Below are 21,608 nucleotides of genomic sequence, written 5' to 3'. Positions count from 1 at the left end.
TGTGCCTGCCGGTTCTATGTGTGCCCCTTGTGCCAGATGGGGGGTAGAGTGGTAGATATTAATAAATGAGGTAATGGTGACATAGAACAATGTGTGTAAATGTCAGCACTGGTTCATTATGTCAGGGAAAATAATACCTTATTAGATGAAAAAGGAACCACACAATGGGCAGTGTCTCTTAACCCATCTGGGGAAAGGCACAGGTCTATGGACCTTCATATTCCTTAAAAATCCTGTACTGATAACATTAATGTTTTAGCTTTTTGCTAAAGTATGTATTAAAAGCACTATATTAAACAGTAATAAGGACTAAGAAGTAACTCTAACTCATTTTAAAAAAACTGGACCTTCAGACCTAAGGCAATCAAAATTGAACAATTCAGGCAAAGAGTGAAAAAAGGACTGCATCAGCCATATTTTTATATTAATTACAGGCCTTTCAACTAACATTTAGTATGATAGTCAGTGATATTTTGAAACAGTTTGCAATCGATCTTCATTTTTTGTGGTTTTTGAATTATCTAGATTTTTCTACAACCAGTCTAGGCCATTCTATTACATAATAAAGTTTACTTAGAAGTAAACCACCCTTTTGAAAGAATTGTGTCATTGTATAGCCAAGGAATATCTGTGCCAAGGTGTGCAAATGCACATAAGTATGAAACGTATATTGTATGTAATGTATTAATTTAAGGAAATATTTAACGTATAAAAGTATTTGCTTAAAATGGACTTTATAGGAGATAGCCTTTCCACAATTTGGAGCTTTCTCGATACTAGGTTTCTGATAAGAGATCAAATACCCATACTTGAAATATAATGCTTACTTTCAGCTCATGGGCAGAACTAAGAGAAGAGGCACATGCCTAGGGTGTAAAGCTGGGTGGGCGCATGTAGTTCTTGTCTGCCGACCCCTAGTCCAAGCCTTTCAGTCACACTGATAATCCCCCTCCAGACCGCTCTTTGATGCTCACTCATCTCTCTGCCCCACCCCCTATTCTCATTAGCCATTGGCGGGTTCGCACATGCATGTTTGCATGGGGTGGCGGGCTGGGTGAAGCAAAATGACCATCCGGGTTGCCTAGGCTGACCTGGTACTGTTCCAGCTCCAGAGAGCATGGAGTCAGATTTACACAGATCAGGTGCAATTTCCATTGATTTCAGTTATTAGGTCTCTGACCCTAGAGAGGTAGAGAAAGTTTTGTTTTGTTTGTTTGCAATGTTGCTTTTAGGATAGAACTCCGATGTTGCAGGTCTGCAACTCCCAGCAGCGTTTAACCCCTTATAATATACTGCATGCTGCAATTTGTAGTACAGCAAAACTTTAGTAAAGTATGGTTAAGATTGCCTTTAATCTGGTACTGAGTGATAGAACACAATCCTTACTGATTATATATATTTTAACTTCTTTTTAATGGGCCCCTATGTATGTTGTGACGCAAGTAATGGAGACGGGTTAAAGAAAGCTTCCTCTTTCCAGAGGAGCACATATAACATAAATTTGTCATGTGTAGCTTTGCAGCTGTTGTGTAGTTATATTTCCCAACATCTAATGACATTCATTGTCTTACAGGAACAATAGGTCAGGAGCCTTTGATTGGCATCAGCAGCTGATGCTTTGGTAGAAAGACTTTATAAGCATACTGGAAGAGTCATGGTGTACCTGCTGAGGATGTTTGTTGTGTACCAATAAGTGCTGTGGGTTGCAGGGAGATTCAGCCAATAACAGCACACAAAAATTGTTTATGTTACAGGAACAGGTTTAAGGTTGCTGCAGTATAAAAAAATATATTTTTATTTTGACAACGAAATGGTTCCAGTTTTCATAAAATAATGAATACCTGTACCTGTTAATTAATTCTGGTTATGATTACTGTTGTCTTGAGTCTCTATTATAAAGCTGGCGAGAATGTTTTCATGAAGCATGAGAGAATTGCCTGTTCTATGGGAGAAAAGAAGGAGACATAACCAACCCCTACTTTTCTAAACATTATAAGACTCAGTTGTGAGGTAAAAGTGCAGTGTACAAAGTGCAGTTTGCCATGTTTTATTCCCACTACACTGCATTTCCCCCCATAATACCATTGTAATTGCAGCCTTAGGGCTCTGGCACACGGGGAGATTAGTCGCCCGCGACAAATCTCCCTTGTCACGGGTGACTAATTTCCCCGAACTACCATCCCACCGGCGAACATGTAAGTCACCGGTGGGATGGTACATGCTGCGCAGGCGATTTCAGCAAATCGCCAAAGTTGCCTCGCGAGGCATTTTTCGGCGATTTGCCGAAATCGCACCGCCGCATGTGCCATCCCACCGACGACTTACATGTTCGCCGGTGGGATGGCAACTGACGGCTCTCTATTGGCAACTCGGGGAGATTAGTCGCCCGCGAACAGGGAAATTTGTCGCGGGCAAATAATCTCCCCGTGTGCCAGAGCCCTTAAGGTGGCTATGCATCTGGCGCAATTGTAAAGAAAATTTTCATTGTTGAAATGTTGCTATTTCCTGCATTTGATACCTTGATTCTTTAGGCGCAATTGATACAGGAATCTGCATACTTTTCTGTACTTGCGCATGATTCCTGGAACGAATGGGTGCTCAGCTCAATTATACATAAATGCAAGAAGTTGCTTTAGTTGCAATTACAGTATATTAAATAAGTTGTTTTTTGGCGCATCCACAAGTTCACTTCAGTCATAAATTAACTGTCTTCTGGCTAACATTTCATGAATTTTTAAATATAAATGACACAGGGGAAACCAAAGTCCAGGAGAGACTAAAAAAACAGCAGCCAGTCAGCTCAACACATGTCTTTTATCAATTTTTTGTTCATGAATGTACATTTATAGACAAACTTTTGGCTATTTTTCAGAACAAAGTCAGAATCACATAATCAGTTGTGGTGGATATCTAATTGACTAAACCTGGCATATTTTCAGGCATTTTAGACATACAGTGAACTCGCCTTAGTTGTAAGGCAGCTTTTGCCATCAGCTGTGCAGCAAACTGGTTTCATACATATCTGTAGCACCATCTTGCAAAATATATCTGCACCTGAAAAGTACACTTGCAACCAACCTAAGCATAAGCCCAAATGTAAATGTTTATTTGCACTTGCTATAAATAAACATTCTCAAAGCACTGCTAACTGACAGTCATAACAGCTGTAGTCTAGATTCCAGTGTCTTTTTCAGCATATGCAGTGTGCATCTACTGTAAGCAAAGAAATGTACACTATGTAGCTCTTACGAGTAGCTATGATTATTGTTGGGATATTAACCACTATATTTATTGATTATGTTTAAATCTTAAAGAGATTTAGTGCAAAGGGTTTACACCATCTATCACCATTTTTGAAATTAGTAAACAGAATCAGTTTCAAATTCAAAATTGGTGATATTTTTTAAAGTTGTGAATTTTCATTTACTCCAAAAATATACAATATAATTTGACCCCATCTCAGAACTGGTGTAATCTATTAAAATTCAATGGAACTACAGAGAATTATTGAATGAAAACTGCTGTAATTTATAAATTGATTACACATCTTAGTATTATAGCATTATTTTACACAGAGTAGTATGTAGTTAAACTGGTGATATGTGGAGTATTTTAACATATCTGCTTGGTAAGTTGATACTTACAGTACATGTTTATCGTGTACCAGGATTTTTGAGATTTTTTTTAAACAAAAGTATTCTTGAATATGCCCCTTTAAGTGGTTGTTCACCTTTGAGTTTTTAGTATGATGTAGACAGTGATATTTTGAGACATTTTGCAACTGGTCTTCATTTTTTATTATTTTTTAATTATTTCATTTTCAGTTCAGGAGCTCTTCAGTTTGGAGTTTCATCAGCTATTTGGTTGCTAGGGTCCAAGTTACCTTAGCAATCAGGGAGTAGTTTGGATAAGAGACTTGTATATGAATAGGAGAGGGCCTGAATAGAAAAGAAAGTTACAAAAAGTAACAATAACAATAAAACTGTAGCCTCACAGAGCAATAGTTTTTTCACTGCTGGGGTCAGTGACCCCATTCAAAAAACGTTGGAGGTAGGCGGAAAATAATTAAAAAACTATAACAAATACATTTTTTAGAAAAATTAAAAGTTGCTTAGAATTGGCCTATATAGAATATGTTCTATAACATACTAAAAGTTAACTAAAAGGGGAACCACCACTTTAACACTAATTGCTTTTTATTGCAACAGTAGTTCATGAGATCACAATGTTTTGTCCCTGCGAGTTTGCAAAGATTTATTAATACTCTAGAATGGTTTAATAATGATAACATAAAGATGCAGCCAGGGTTGGACTGGCCTGATGGGGCACTGTGAAAAAACCCAGTGGGCCCCAGCCTTGGTGGGCCCCAGCCTTGGTGTGCCCCTAGGCCTTCTAGTTTTTTACCAGCTGGTCCAGTCAGGTGACACACACACCTTGCCAAAATCAAAAAGTGATGCGAGCACCATTAAGTTTCTTCATAGTTTATAGTTACATTGGGTTGAAAAAAGTTCAACCCTTCCAAGTAAACCCAGCACATACAAACCTATACTGACCTATCTATACACTCACATACATAAACCATATATACCAACATCAATACTAACTGTAGATTTTAGTATCACAATAGCCTTGGATACTATGCTTGTTTAAGAAATCATCCAGGCCCCTCTTAAAGGCATTAACAGAATCTGCCATTACCACATCTCTAGGAAGGGCATTCCCCAACCTCACTGCCCTCACCGTGAAAAACCACCTATGCTGCTTCAAATGGAAGCTCCGTTCCTCTAATCTAAAGGGGTGACCTCTGGTGTGCTGGTCATTTTTATGGGAAAAAAGAACATCCCCTATCTGTCTATAATCGAATGTACAGTAAGGGGAACTGTAAAGTAGAAGAGAAAGGGGCATTTGGGAAGATTGGTATGGGTAAAGGAGAAGAGACTGACAAGAAGGGTGGGGCTAGAAATGTATATTGGTTGGGGTTGTTTTCTCAAAAAAAAACAAAAACAAAAAAACAATCAGCACACTAGAGGCCACCCCTTTAGATTAGAGGAGCAGAGCTTCTATTTGAAGCGGTGTAGGTGATTTTTCACATTGAGGACAGTGAGGTTGTGGAATGCCCTTCGTAGTGATGTTGTAATGGCAGATTCTGTTAATGCCTTTAAGAGGGGCCTGGATGAGTTCTTGAACAAGCATAGTATCCAAGGCTGATCTTGGTATATATGGTTTATGTATGTGAGTGTATAGATAGGTCAGTATAGGTTTGTGTGTGCTGGGTTTACTTGGAAGGTTTGAACTTGATGGAATTGATAGGGAAGAAGAAGCACATGGTACATAGGGAGGAAAGGATGGCAGATATGGAGAAGGAAATAGAAAAAGAGACATTGGGTACATGGGGAAATAAAAGCATGTCACTTGGGAATCTGGGGTAAGAAAAAAAATCAAAATTAAGTTACAAAGACAAGAAAAGGGGAAAAGAAAATGTAGAAGAATCAGAGACAGGTAGAAAAGAAGTAGAAACAAAGGCCAGAATTTTAAAAATGCTTTAGCATGTTGGGGGAGAGCACCTAGGCCCAGCACTGGCACTAAGGGGGCAGGGGGTGGGTTAGGTGTGTTATGTATTTGGTAAGCCCTTAAGCTGAGGTTATCCGGTGGTACCCCAGTCCGACAACGAATGCAGCAACAAATTGGCAAAAAAGCTATCACGCAAGTTGATAAATTGTAAATGGCATCTGTATACTTTTTAGTTGGTGTAATTTTACATTGTTACAACTTATTATAAAAATGCAATATGCACATGGTATGTAATTCAAAATCGACATTTATATTTATATAGTTACATAGGGTTGAAAAAAGACCAGAGTCCATCAAGTTCAACCCATTCAAGTAAACCCAGCACACACAACCCACACCTACCAATCTATACACTCACATACATAAACTATATATACAACCACTGTAGATATTAATATCACAATAGCCTTGGATATTCTGATTGTTCAAGAACTCATCCAGGCCCCTCTTAAAGGAGAAGGAAAGGCTAAGTCACTTGGGGGTGCCAAAATGTTAGGCACCCCCTAGTGACTTAGATCGCTTACCTTGTACCCTGGGCTGGTGCCCCTGTTCGGAGAAAAAAGCACCAGCCCGGGGTACCTGTAGGAAGCGCTTCCTCCTTCCTTTTTCTTCTGCCGGCGAAATCCGTGGGCCGGCGCATGCACAGTAGAGTAAAAAGTCGACTTTCTTGTTTAAGTTCGGCTTTTCACTCTACTGCGCATGCGCACGCAAGCGAATAGGAAGTAGGAAGCTGCTACCCCGGGCTGGTGCTGTTCTCTCCGTACAGGGGCACCGGCCCGGGGTAAAAGGTAAGCGATCTAAGTCACTTGGGGGTGCCTAGCATTTTGGCACCCCCAAGTGACTTAGCCTTTTCTTCTCCTTTAAAGGCATTAACAGAATCTGCCATTACCACATCACTAGGAAGGGCATTCCATAACCTCACTGCCCTCACCGTGAAAAACCACCTACGCTGCTTCAAATGGAAGCTCCATTCCTCTAATCTAAAGGGGTGACCTCTGGTGCGGTGATTGTTTTTATGGGAAAAAAGAACATCCCCCATCTGCCTATAATTCCCTCTAATGTACTTGTACAGAGTAATCATGTCCCCTCGCAAGCGCCTCTTTTCCAGAGAAAACAACCCCAACCTCGACAGTCTAACCTCATAGTTTAAATCTTCCATCCCCTTAACCAGTTTAGTTGCGGTCTCTGCACTCTCTCCAGCTCATTAATATCCTTCTTAAGGACTGGAGCCCAAAACTGCACTGCATACTCAAGGTGAGGCCTGAGGGACCTTTAAAGGGGCAAAATTATGTTCTTATCCCTTGAGTCAATGCCTTTTTTTTTATACAAGACAGCACTTTATTTGCTTTAGTAGCCACAGAATGACACTGCCTGGAATTAGACAGCTTGTTATCTACAAAAACCCCTAGATCCTTCTCCATTAAGGAAACCCCCAACACACTACCATTCAGTAGATAGTTTGCGTTTATATTATTTCTACCAAAATGCATAACTTTGCACTTATCAACATTGAACCTCATTTTCCAGTTTGCTGCCCAGTTTTCCAATTTTGTCAAATCGCTCTGCAAAGCGGCAGCATCCTGCATGGAACTTATAGTTTTGCACAATTTAGTGTCATCAGCAAAAAAAGAAACAATACTGTCTATGCCCACCTCCAGGTCATTAATAAACAAGTTAAAAAGCAAAGGACCAAGGACTGACCCCTGCGGTACTCCACTAACCACACTCGTCCAATTACCACCACTCTTTGTACTCTATCCTTCAGCCAGTTCTCTATCCAATTACAAATATTATGTCCTAGGCCAATATTCCTCAATTTGATCATTAACCTTCTGTGAGGTACTGTATCAAACGCTTAAGCAAAGTCCAAGTAGATGACATCAACTGCCACTCCAGCATCGAGGTTCCTACTCACCTCCTCATAAAAGGCAACTAAATTAGTCTGGCAAGATCTGTTACGCATAAAACCATGCTGGCACAAACTTATAGTATTGTGAACTGCAATGTATTCAAGTACCCTATCCCTTATTACCTCTTCCAAAATTTTTCCTACTGCTGATGTCAGACTAACAGGCCTATAGTTTTCAGGCTGAGAACGGGATCCCTTTTTAAATAACGGCACCGCATTAGCAATTCGCCAGTCTCTCGGCACCATGCCAGACCTCGGATATAATATTTTTGGTAAAATTTGATTTTGTCATTTTTGGTAAAATTTGATTTTGTCATTTTTATGCAAAAATCATAGAATGTTATGATGGTGTTGAGATGCCATAGAAGTCAAGCAAGATGTGAAACACTTTTTTATAGTTTATAATTTTGTGGCACTCATGATTTACTTTGCTTAAACTGCATGGGAAATGCAATTTGCAGCCCCTGCCACTTATTTTCACTGCAACTTTACATGATTTTTGCAAAATTGTGGTTAGAAAACTTTATTTTAAAAATTGTGGATTTTACAGAAGTAACCATTTTTCCAGACTGTATGCATCTAGGGTTGGGAGGCTTTTGACTTTCTATTTTTAATTTGACTATAGTTTTTAATCACTGTTTTACTTTGATTTTTTTGTAAAGAGGGACAAAAAGAAATGCAGCGATGTAATTTTGACCACGCTCATTTCTATGACCACACCCATTTTACAAAATTTGGCAGGTTATTTAAATTTTGAACACATTTCTGTGGGTTTTGGGATCTTGTTTTATGTGTTATTACAGTTTTGCTAAAAAAGGTGAAATTGCCCTTTAAACTGCAAGTCTTGGTTCCCCCAAGAGACATGTTTAGCTTATTAGTTACAATTGTATCTAAGTGCAGGTGTAGCTTGTTTAGTTTTCTGGGCTCTCTGCCAAAAGCTACTTTTTAAATTAAGCTTTAGAAACATTGTATCTTTTTTAGTGTTCAGTGCAGGAGATCAAAGGCAAATGAGGGACTTTTCTGAAAGAATCCGGGACTGCAGGCTGAGCTGTTAAAACCGTGACTGTCCTGCGAAAATCGGGAAGTATGCTCTTATAACAAAGTAACCATAGCATTTGGCCACAAATAGTGGTCCACGTATTCTGTGAACAATCACAATGATATATAACCACTTTATAAGATGATATCTTTTTTTTGGACTGTGTATTTAACACAATTTAAAAAAAACTCTGATTTCTAAGTGTAAATAAAAGAACATTTGCAAATATTTACACTGGCAGCACATTGACAGGCAGAGAAGAGTTTATCTTGCTAAATGTGAAACAAGTCAAAGCATTTTGCCAGACTAACTAGTAGTAATATAGGTAATAGGGTCACCCAGAAGTGCAGTACCATATATAAGGGCTGTGGCACACTGGGTGATTAGTTGCCCGCGACAAATCTACCTTGTCGCGGGTGACTAATCTCCCTGATATGCCATCCCACCGGCGATTTACATTCTCACCAGTGGGATAGGGAGATTTGTCGCGGGCGACTAATCTCTCCGTGTGCCACAGCCCTAAAACATGCATTGTCAGAATGGGGTTTCTGAGACCCAGTGGGACTGCCAACCCAGGGGCCCCCATACCCCCTTAGAATACTCCTAGCATTTAAACTTTCCTTTACATCTGAAAGTCTTTACTTGGATACAAAAACCCCCAACAAAAGTTAATTTAGTAGTAATTTAGTTAGAAAACGGTTGTTAATATTCATTTATATATTCTATATATCAATACATTCTTTCATTATTTGCACAGATGGCCCAATGGATGTTATTTTGCATTCTTTTTCATGTTTTTATATTGTTTTAACCCAGTTTGCTCATAAACTTGCATTGCAGTGGGTATTTGCACTAGTAACACCATAAAGTGAAAATATTTTGTATTTTTTATTTACAATTTTTATCTTTTTTTTTATTTTTTTTTATTCATTCAACTTTTATTATGTGGTATCAAGTATATGCATTTACATTTTCACAGACATATATAAGTACTTTATCCAATTCTTGTACATTTGTTACATAAGTTGTGACATTATGCTTAACATTTATTTTAGTACACTTATATAAAGTTGTGTATTTAGTTTGCTTTGCATAGTTATTACCATCGAAATAAAGAAAAGAAAAAAAGAAGAAAAAGAAAAGGAAACTTATCAACATGTAGCATAGGTAACACAATATTCGCCCTTTCTCATTTAAGGTGTTTTCTCTGTTTTCCCTTCCTTAGGTATCTACTATCAGATTATTGTGGATCCCGGTAAGTGCCTGTATTTTTACTCTATATTTTCCTCTTTTTTTGCCTTGTGGGTTTATAGATGTCCTTTTTCTTTTTTGTTTTTTGGTCCCCTGCCTTAAGTTGGGGTCCTGGAGTCCCCTATCCTCCACTTTTCCAAATAAATTCCTTTCAGGGAAGCCATATACAATTTTTATCTTTTAATTCAGCATATAAACCATTTCTTGTCAATGAATGTCCTATATTACATACTGTAATATTATGTATGCTATAACTCTAAATTGTATATGTCCTTGTTTATTTTTCTGTGTAAGAACTTAAACCATTGTATTATACACAGTTTAATTGTCATCTGCTATGTAAATGTATTTCCCCCATAGCTCATTTATATCCCTATGGCTACACAGTGGCTTATATACATAAACTATATAAGAGCTCAATAAAATACACAATTTTTTTTTTGGTATACTTTTATTTTTATTGATTTTTGACATATTTTACAAACATAGCATATTATTTATTAGGCACGTTGTTGAGCTTGGATATTAATTTTCTTTTAGTTTGTTACATATTACATGCAAAAGTAAGAAAGGATGGGGAAAAGGAGAGAGAAAGAAAAAAAAAAGGGGTTGTGGGGGGGGGGAAGGAAAAAAGGAACCAGTATAACTTTTTGCGCTCTAGGTTTCTATGTTAGTGTGAGATGTCTTTCAGGCACATAGTACGTCCTATGGAATAGTTTAAGCGAGGTTTTCATTATGGTTATCTTATAGCTCCCTTTAAAAATGTTTTGGTAGTTTTTGAGCCATATTTCTTGAGGCAGTTCTGTTCCTAGGTCATGTTCCCAGTCCTTCATGTGTTGTAGTTTATTGTTTGTATGCATATGGTTTAGGTGGTAGTATAGCATAGAGAGCGTTTTCTGGCCCATTGGTGAGTTCTCGCAGATAGTTTCCATCTGTGTGTTTTGCATTTTCGTTTTTCCCCAAAGTTGCTGTGCAAAATTAGTTATTTGTATTGCCCGATAATGTTTGGTTGTTGTTATCTTGTATTTTTGTATTATTTGGGTTAGTTGTAGTGGTTTTGTTCCGTCTGTGAGTTGATGTGCATATGTTATTCCTTGTTGTATCCACCACTGGAATGAATTATTATTATATCCTGGTGTGAAGAGGTTGTTTCCCCATATTGGGGTCAGTCTCGAGGGCTTTGATGCCAGTCCGTATTTGTATCTAAGTGTGCTCCACAAGTCTTTGTGTAGTTTAAAGTCTTGGGGCGGGTTCCAGATTAGGCTTGTTAGTGAGGTTGGGAATATTAGGGCAGATTCCATTTCGGCCCATAGTGGAGTTAGTTTTTCCCCATGTAATGCAGCAATTTGGGAGCATCTTGCTGCCCTATAGTATTGATGTAAATTTGGGACTCCCAGTCCTCCCTTTGATTTGTGTAGGTACATTGTTCTTTTGTTAATCCTTGGCCTTTTGTTGGCCCATATGGAAGTCATTATGGTTCTCTGAAAGTTTTGTAGATCTCTCTGTAATATTGCTATGGGTAGGGCCCTGAAATAGTACAATATTTTTGGCAAAGTCATCATTTTAAAACAATTGATCCTTCCAACCCAAGAAATCTGTTTTTTATTCCAGCCCTGTAGTTCCTGCACTAGGCTTCTATATAGTGGAGGATAGTTGCGTGTATACATAGTGTCTAGGGTTGGGGTTAGATTTATGCCTAAGTATAGTAGGTATTTCTCTCTGATCTGGAACATGAAATTGAGTTCTATGAGTTTCTCTGTATTTTTGGGAATATTACATGGTAGAAATTCACCTTTATCTTGGTTTAGCTAAAGTCCTGACACTTGGGTGAACTCCTGTATCAGTCTCAGTAGGTTGGGGAGGGAGGTTAGTGGGTTTGTGATGGTGAGCAATAGATCATCTGCAAACAAGGAGATTTTTTGGTCTGCCCCTGCCATTTTTACTCCTTTGATACTTTGGTGTTGCCTAATCGCTGTGGCCAGGGGTTCCATTGCCAAAGCAAATAATGCCGATTTTTTTTTATAATAGCCAGCTGATAGGCCATCTGGTCCTGGGGCCTTTCCTGATTTAAGGGTCTCGATGGCTTCCCCTATATCTTCTAGTGTGATGTCTCCATTAAGTCTGTCTATTTCTGCTTTTGTTAGTGTTGGGAGTAGGTGTTGTGCAAGGAATTCGCCTATAACTTTTTTGGAGGGCTTATGGGATTGGGTGTATAGCTTTCTATAGAAACCTAGAAATGTGTCTCGTATTTTTTCTGGGTTGGAGGTGATATCTTCCTGGGATATCTTCATTTGTGGTATTTGATTAATCTGAGTTTTATCTTTTAGTAAGTTTGTGAGAAATCTGTCTGGTTTATTGCAGTATTTGTAATATTTGAAATTTGTCCATCTTATTGCTTAGTCTACCTTGTGTTTCTGTAATGTATCTAGTTCTTGTTTGATCGCTTTAATTCGTTTAGTTGTATGGTGGGAATATTTTGTTTGGTTTTGTTTTTCAAGTATTTGTAGGGATTTTTCTAGTCTGTTTTGTGTCTCTCGTGCTTTTCTTTGTTTTATTGCTGCTTTTTTGATAAAGTAGCCTCTTATAGTTGCCTTATGGGCTGCCCAGATGATATCTGGTGTTGTTTCTGGGGTCCTCCTGTAGGTTACTGGGTTTTGGTCTTTGGGGTTTGGGTGAAGGAGTGTGTCGGTCCGAGATGCTAGGAGACCGTGGGGGCATGGCTACGTGCCATTTGCTATGTGGTCTCGGGCTGTTGGTAGTCGACGTCGTTGGCGATGGTGCGGTAAGGCCTTCTTTGCCTAGTACTAGGAGGGCTGTGTCTGCTGTTTTAAAGGTTTCAAGTTTCAAGTTTATTGTCATATACAAATAACAATGAAGCATCATTACTGTAATGAAATTTTTTTGACCCGTGTTCCTCCCAACTTTACATAGACAAACAAAACAAAAAACAAACAAACAAAAAAACAAAACAAAAAAAAAAATACAAATATTAAATATAATAAAAGTGTGCAATAAAGGTACGAGTATTTACAATAATAAAATGCAATGCAATATTTGAAATTGTGCAGTGAGGATTTAAAGTGGCTTTGCTTAAAGTGACACTGGGAAGAGTCCAGTAGTTATGGGGAGTGTGTGTTGGTTTGGGTAGAATGTCAGCAGTTCAGAAGCCTGATGGCTTGTGGGTAGAAACTGTCTCTGTATCTGCCGGTGCGGGTCTGGATGCTCCTGTACCACCTGCCTGATGGTAGGAGCGTGAAAAGACTATGGCTGGGGTGGCTGGGGTCAGAGAGGATCCGCTGCATCTTCCTCCTACAGCGCTGTCTGTACAGGTCCTGCATGGCCGGCAGTTCAGTCCTGGTGATGCGCTCTGCTGATCTCACCACCCTCTGCAGAGCTTTGCGGTCCAATGCATTACAGCTGCCATACCAGGTGGTGATACAGCCAGACAGAATACTCTCAATGGTGCATCGATAGAAGTTTGTGAGTATTCTGGAGTCCATGCCGAACCTTCGCAGGCGCCGCAGAAAGAAGAGCCGCTGTCTTGCAGCTTTTGTGATCACACCAACATGGTGAGACCAACTCAGATCCTCACTGATATTGATGCCAAGGAATCTGAAGCAGCTGACTCTCTCCACCTCTGCTCCCTCAATGTGAATGGGGGTATGGCATCCTCCCTGCAGTCTCCTGTAATCCACAATGAGCTCCTTAGTTTTGCTGACGTTGAGCAGCAGGTTGTTGTCCCGGCACCATGATGTCAGGGCTCTCACCTCTGCCCTGTAAGCCGACTCATCTCCATCAGAAATGCAGCCGATGATGGTGGTGTCATCTGCAAATTTGATGATAGTATTGGAGCTGTGTGTTGCTGTACAGTCGTGGGTGAAGAGGGTGTACAGCAGGGGGCTGAGCACACATCCCTGGGGGGCACCGGTGCTAAGTGTCAGTGTGGATGAGGTGATGTTGCCGATCCGAACCACCTGAGGTCTGTTTGTCAGGAAGCCCAGGATCCAGCTGCACAGGGAGGAACCGATGTTCAGGTCACAGAGTTTCATGACAAGTCTGGATGGCACAATGGTGTTGAAAACGGAGCTGTAGTCAATGAACAGCATCCGCACGTATGTGTTTCTCTGGTCCAGGTGGGAGAGGGCAGTATGAAGTGCAATTGCTATTGCATCGTCTGTAGATCTATATGACCTGTAGGCAAACTGAAGTGGATCAAGTGAAGCAGGGAGTAAAGATGTGATGTGAGCCTTGACTATACGCTCAAAGCACTTCATGGCAATGGAGGTGTAGTACCTGTTGTTGATGATGCAGTGTAGCGTGAAGGGGAAGCCCCATCTGTATTTGATCTTTGCTTTTTGAAAGATTTGGGTTACCTCTTTCATCTGTCTCCTTTTTTGGAGTGTGGTGGGAGCGAGGTCGGCGAATATGTCTGCGGGTAGTTTGTTGGCATCCTTTCTTGTAAGTAGACGTGCTGCTTGTAGGACCGCGTCCCTGGTAGCATCGTATTGGAATTTAAGTACAATGTCCCTTGGGGATTCTTTATTGCAAGGTTTTGCAAGTGCTCTATGTATCCAGACCATTTGTAATTGCTCCGGGGGCGTGTTTGGGAGTATTTTTGAGAAGAGGCTGGATGCAAATTTTTCCAGGTCTGTTTCTGTCTCAGGTACTCCTTTCAGGCGGAGGTTAGCCCTTCGTGACCTATTTTCAAGGTCCTCAAGCTTTTCCTCCATCATGTACATTTTTTCTTTATATGTTTTGAGGGCTTCATGGTCCGCTTGCATTGCCGTTACTATTTCCTCGGTGCGGAGCTCTAAGGCATTAGTTTGCGTACCTAGCTCCTGTATCTGCTTTGTAAACTCTGCTATTGCGGCTGCTAGTTCCGTTCAGAATAGTTTCTGTATCGATTGCAGCAGTTCTGGAACGTCTGGTGGTGTGGTTATTTGCTCGGCCTGCGAGTATGTCTCATCAGGTTCCTGCGTGGTGGGCAAAGATGGCGGAGTGTCTGGGCTCCGTTGTTGTTTTTTTTTTTTTTTAACCCGGAGGTGCCATTGTGTAGCAGGTAGGTTGAGGAGGTCGGGTTGCTTTCAGCTGGCTCGATTATTGCTGTTTTTTGCTCGGTTTTCCGGACCTGGGTGTGGAGCTCACATTAGGTGCGTCTGTAATAAAAAATACACAATACACAATTTTTACCAGTGCAATGCAACAGTTTATTACATTAAATTGCCTTTAATCCCTTTAAATTAATTTTATCAGTAAATTTAAAACCACGGTTTTAGCATGCAGTCTTTGTGACTTCTGCTTTGGCTTTAGAAGAACTAATTTATAAGCATAACGACTATCCTCGTTGTCTCACAACAAACAGATAATGACACCAAATGCTGTCTGCAAGTTGCCCGAGGCCCAAAATCTCCCCAGCATTGCATGTCTTTTTTAATCTCATTTCAGAAACAAGATAACCTGCCTCAGATAATTATTTTGGGCAAACAGTGATGATGTGCATATTATGTTTCTCAGATTTACTTTGTTCCTCTAGCAGGTCATATGCTGGGGTAAAAACACTATAGTGTGCTCTTTTGATGTTTGGATGCTATCCAAAAGACAAATGCATGGATCACCATATACTATACATAAACAAAAAATTATTTAATTCTTAGTAGCTGGAATGCTACTAATTCAAGAATGAAAAGACTAAAATTTGATATCTGTCCATATTTTGTTAAAATGCTACTCATCGCATTTGGAATGTAATCATATGCTTGATCAAAATATACGTGAGTCAAAAATATACTATAAATTATATCCTAAATGTGACGGTTAGTGATGTCATCATTTATCATTGGTGCTTAGTGATGTCATTTCTGTCACATGACTCACTGAAACTTGTGTGTTATAATCAATAATATACCCCCTGTTGTAAAATATGTGGATATTCAGCCATGAGCACTTAGTATCTATGTAAGTGTTGCTTTTCATAAATATTAATACATGTATGATTTTATTACTTTGGTACCACATATTTTTAGCAGTACTTATTTGCCTCAGACAAAACAAAACACACCTTTATACAACTGCATAACTACCACAGACTGTAAAAAGTTTGCCACAGATCAGCAGAAGACTGAGGTTTGGAAATGGAGGAATGACATTTAAAGCCACTCTTTCACTCCTCCCATTCTTCCTTTGTTCCCCCACCCCTAGACAACAAGCAGAGTGAGGGGGTTAACTATCCACTGGGATGTGATCACCCCAGGGACCCAAGAAATCAGCAGACACATGCTGGAGTCCTTCAAATAATATAGTCTCCTTAACAGAGCTTACTCTTTCATGGAACTCTCTCTCTTAAAGGACATGTCAACCCCCCAACCAAAAATTTTAGCAGAGAAAAGCCTCACAGCACTGTTTAAATACTGAACTCTTTAACCACGTCCACAGTCAATCCTCCAATGAGCCGATCACATAGGCAGTTGCTATACTAACTCTGCCTTTATAAATAAGAGCTCTCTGCTCCCTCTCTTGGAACACGTTCTTCTGACTGCAGGCAGGAAAGTTAACCTTTTCACTGCTGAATCTGATCTGCAGGTATTTTATAAGTGAGCCTTGCAAGCTTAAACAGTGTTTGCTGAAATACTTAAGCAATGTACACTTTATTCCTGTTTAATTTTATTGTTGTTTAATGCCCTAACAGTTTCATTTTAAGGAAAAAGCTGTCTGTACAGCTTTGTTTAAAAAAGCAGAAGCTTGAAAAAAAAAAAATCCTTGAAGAGGTCAGGCGCGCGCTCTCGATGACAACACCCGGCAAAATGGCCGCCGGGTGACACGCAAAACAGAGCAGAAAAGAATGCGGTGGTACAGGCTGTAGGAGGAGATTGAGGGAGCGGCACTTATGCGGTTTAAGTGGGGGTAAGGCGCCCTATCCATTAGATGTGAAATTAAAATTAGGGTTGACATCTCCTTTAAGATGACTCTTGTATCTTCTCACGCAGCTTAAAACACATACAATAGTTCCACTCAATGGTCTTTTAGCTTTTACCTCTGCCAGCCCCTGTGCTGTATTTGTTATTATCTAACCAGTGTGGAATGTGAAGCCCTCATTGTCTGAGTTATAAAGCTACTGCTACTTTTCTCTCAAATCCTTAATTCGAATTCATTCTTTACACCTTAATGTGATTAACTGCTGTCTGCGTGCCACATTCTGAGTTATCATTACCCAGAAAAGGGGAAATTATTTTCCTACTAACAATTTACTAATTAGTTTACTGATAATTCTTCTATGTGCTGAGAAGTACACGTGGTCCATTTTTTAATCTAGTATAGTGATGCAAACTTGCATTGTTTCACTTTGCCAAAAATGAATTGGAGTGAATAGTAATAAGAAATTACATTGCATTTAGGGTGTTATAAGCTATGCAATAGCATATACTTTCACCAACCTTGTTAGAGATGCACCCTTTCCTTCAGCTGCTCTTGATAAAAAAAACAAAATATTGCAAATTTCTCCCAAACCTGCACTCTGGCAGCTCCTTAAATAGACGAAGGCCCTATTGGCTGATGTGGAAGGTAAGAGGTGGATGATAATGAAGTCTGCGTTTTTTTCCCATAAAACAGACTGCATGGCAAGACACTAGCATGAATTCACCAAAAGTTTATCTGGCGAAACATAATCCAGAGATCCCAGGCAACTTCCCTTTCAAGATCAGAATGTTGTTGGCAGCTGCCATCAACACTGATCAGACCATTGGGGCATTAAGAATGTATATGCTTTGAACACAATGACACAAACACAGTTAAACGTGCATTTTGTATATTATTCTTCAGTAGTATTTTCCAGTTATTTTTGGCACTTGCTTCTCTATTTTTGAAACCGGTCAAAAAGCAACATCTTGGATACAACATCTAATAAATATTTCAATAATTATTTATGACAGTAGCTCTTCGATGAATTTACACATAATTTCAATCAATCCATCTTGCAGGTGTCATCATAACAACCACAAAATACTTTTAGCTAGAACAGTCAGTTGTAGCTAATTAGTTTTCCTGGTACATATTTGTGGCTTTTAGGTCACTGAAATGTAGTGTTAACACAAGGGGAGCAACTTCAAAGCATGATTCTGACCCTGCCTCATTAGTAAAGAATGTGTAATAAAGTATGTTTGAAAAAACATGTTTGTCCTTAACTTATATTATTGGGAGAAATAAGGTCTTGTACTCAGACCCAAGAATTTAATATTGCAATAAATATATACAAATATCTATATATTAAAGGCACAAGTGACTGCATTTATTATACACTCTGTTGCCATAATAAATGAGTAAGGCACCATTTTAACTGCAGTCATGTGTGTAGCTCCTAATTCATTCTACAGTGCAGATTTGATACCCTGACAGGTATCTAGGGGGCAATTGCACCACCACCTATTTCCCTTAAAATTAGAGACCAAATTATTATAGGCTGAAAACATATTTTAACCAAATCTTGATGAAGAAATCACTTCAGATATATATCAAGGTTTCTTGCATTTTCTTGCAGGCACTTTTTCAGTAATAAAAATTGGGAGCTCAGTGTTGGCAAGATTTATTCAGATCAATTGTCTCATCAGCTTTTGAACTGAATCCTCTTTATGACTCCACTTATTTGAGGATTCTCAAGAGTTTCATCCCTGAAGATGATAAGAAAGAAGGTTTAACCCTTTAAGTGCCAGCCGAATTCGTCATTTCGGTTCCCCCCAGTGCCAGACGTTTTTTAAGCATTTTGTACTCATTCACTTTAACAATGTTTTTTGGTAGAAAAACCTCCATGAAACTAGGGAAATTATATATCGTTTTTTTCGTCACTAATTGGGCTTCGACATACATACCAAATTTTATAACTTTTCTGGAGATATGATGTGTATTTTGGGTGAAATATGTAAAAAAAAAATAAAATTATGAAAAATTTCTGTATATTTTGAGTTTTTTTTCCATAGAAAAGTTAATTTTACACACTTTTTTTTGTTGTTTGTAAAAGCCCTGATACTCCCAAGTCCAACGATACCAAATATGTGGTGGTACCCCACAGTTCCTGTCCAGAAGTAACCCCCAAACTAAAGCAATACTTTGTACAATATCACACCAGAACAAAGCAGAAAAGCGCTTGTAACAGTTAATGCAGCATAACTTATATGTAAATCTAAAATATCCCCTCATGTTTGGTATCTTTAGAAACTACAGACCTTCAGGTTTCTAGGTGCAATGTAGTTTTCACTCAGAAGCCAAATACCTTTTGTCAGTGCATTGTGAAATTTGGAACTTTTTATGACATTTTTTTTTTTTTCTAAAACGTAAACTTGGACGCATGATCAAATGTGGATTTGACAAAAAAAAATCTCATAAAAATTTTCTAACAAAGGCATATTTGAAAGACAAACTTCTCCTGAATAAAATGATGCCCCATATGTATGGGTGCACATAAAGACATGGGCACCAAACACTCCAAAGCAGGGGCAATGCACAAGGGCAATTACAGCTAAAAATGTGGGGGCTGCGCTCTATGTGCACTTCCTGCAGTTTTTCAGTGTTAACCCCCCCTACCTGTGAAATAACCCCCACAAACTATATATTTCTGAAAAGTGCACACCTTCAGCTATTCAGAGACACCACTCTTCTCTTTCTACATGGAAAATTGTGGCCGCAGTCCCTTGCAGAAGTCAGCGCTTTGGTCAGAAATCAAGGAAAAACTAGATACAAACCTAGATTTCTCCCCAAAATCTCCATGGCAACTACCAAAAACTTACTAACCATCAATCTGCAAGTTCCCCTGAATAAAACGATACCCCATATGTATGGGTGCACATAAAGACGTGGCCACCAAATGCCCCAAAACAGGGGCAATGCATAAGGGCAATTTCAGTTGAAATTTTGGGGGCTGCGCTCTATGTGCACTACCTGCAGTTTTTCAGTGTTAACCCCCCCTACCTGTGAAATAACCCCCGCAAACTATATATTTCTGAAAAGTGCACACCTTCAGCTATTCAGAAACGCCACTCTCCTCTTTCTACATGGAAAATTGTGGCCGCAGTCCCTTGCAGAAGTTAGCGCTTTGGTCAGAAATCAAGGAAAAACCAGATACAAACCTAGATTTCTCCCCAAAATCTCCATGGCAACTACCAAAAACTTACTAACCATCAATCTGCAAGTTCCCCTGAATAAAACGATACCCCATATGTATGGGTGCACATAAAGACGTGGCCACCAAATGCCCCAAAACAGGGGCAATGCATAAGGGCAATTTCAGTTGAAATTTTGGGGGCTGCGCTCTATGTGCACTACCTGCAGTTTTTCAGTGTTAACCCCCCCTACCTGTGAAATAACCCCCGCAAACTATATATTTCTGAAAAGTGCACACCTTCAGCTATTCAGAGACGCCACTCTCCTCTTTCTACATGGAAAATTGTGGCCGCAGTCCCTTGCAGAAGTTAGCGCTTTGGTCAGAAATCAAGGAAAAACCAGATACAAACCTAGATTTCTCCCCAAAATCTCCATGGCAACTACCAAAAACTTACTAACCATCAATCTGCAAGTTCCCCTGAATAAAACGATACCCCATATGTATGGGTGCACATAAAGACGTGGCCACCAAATGCCCCAAAACAGGGGCAATGCATAAGGGGAATTTCAGTTGAAATTTTGGGGGCTGCGCTCTATGTGCACTACCTGCAGTTTTTCAGTGATAACCCCCCCTGCCTGTGAGATACCCCCACAATCTATATATTTACGAAAAGTGCACACCTTCAGCTATTCAGAGACACCACTCTTCTCTTTCTACATGGAAAATTGTGGCCGCAGTCCCTTGCAGAAGTCAGCGCTTTGGTCAGAAATCAAGGAAAAACCAGATACAACACTAGATTTTGGTCAGAAATCAAGGAAAAACCAGATAAAAACCTAGATTTCTCCCCAAAATCTCCATGGCAACTACCAAAAACTTACTAAACCTCAATTTGCAAGTTCCCCTGAATAAAACGATACCCCATATGTATGGGTGCACATAAAGACGTGGCCACCAAATGCCCCCAAACAGGGGCAATGCATAAGGGGGGGCTGTGCTCTATCTGCAGTTATTTAGTCTAAACACCCCCATACCTGTGAAATAACCCCCGCAAACTATATATTTCTGAAAAGTGCACACCTTCAGCTATTCAGAGACGCCACTCTCCTCTTTCTACATGGAAAATTGTGGCCGCAGTCCCTTGCAGAAGTTAGCGCTTTGGTCAGAAATCAAGGAAAAACCAGATACAAACCTAGATTTCTCCCCAAAATCTCCATGGCAACTACCAAAAACTTACTAACCATCAATCTGCAAGTTCCCCTGAATAAAACGATACCCCATATGTATGGGTGCACATAAAGACGTGGCCACCAAATGCCCCAAAACAGGGGCAATGCATAAGGGGAATTTCAGTTGAAATTTTGGGGGCTGCGCTCTATGTGCACTACCTGCAGTTTTTCAGTGATAACCCCCCCTACCTGTGAGATACCCCCACAATCTATATATTTACGAAAAGTGCACACCTTCAGCTATTCAGAGACACCACTCTTCTCTTTCTACATGGAAAATTGTGGCCGCAGTCCCTTGCAGAAGTCAGCGCTTTGGTCAGAAATCAAGGAAAAACCAGATACAACACTAGATTTTGGTCAGAAATCAAGGAAAAACCAGATAAAAACCTAGATTTCTCCCCAAAATCTCCATGGCAACTACCAAAAACTTACTAAACCTCAATTTGCAAGTTCCCCTGAATAAAACGATACCCCATATGTATGGGTGCACATAAAGACGTGGCCACCAAATGCCCCCAAACAGGG

Source organism: Xenopus tropicalis, chromosome 3, assembly GCF_000004195.4.
Source record: "Xenopus tropicalis strain Nigerian chromosome 3, UCB_Xtro_10.0, whole genome shotgun sequence".
In the NCBI taxonomy this organism is placed as follows: domain Eukaryota; kingdom Metazoa; phylum Chordata; class Amphibia; order Anura; family Pipidae; genus Xenopus; species Xenopus tropicalis.
Note: the sequence above shows the minus strand (reverse complement) of the source record.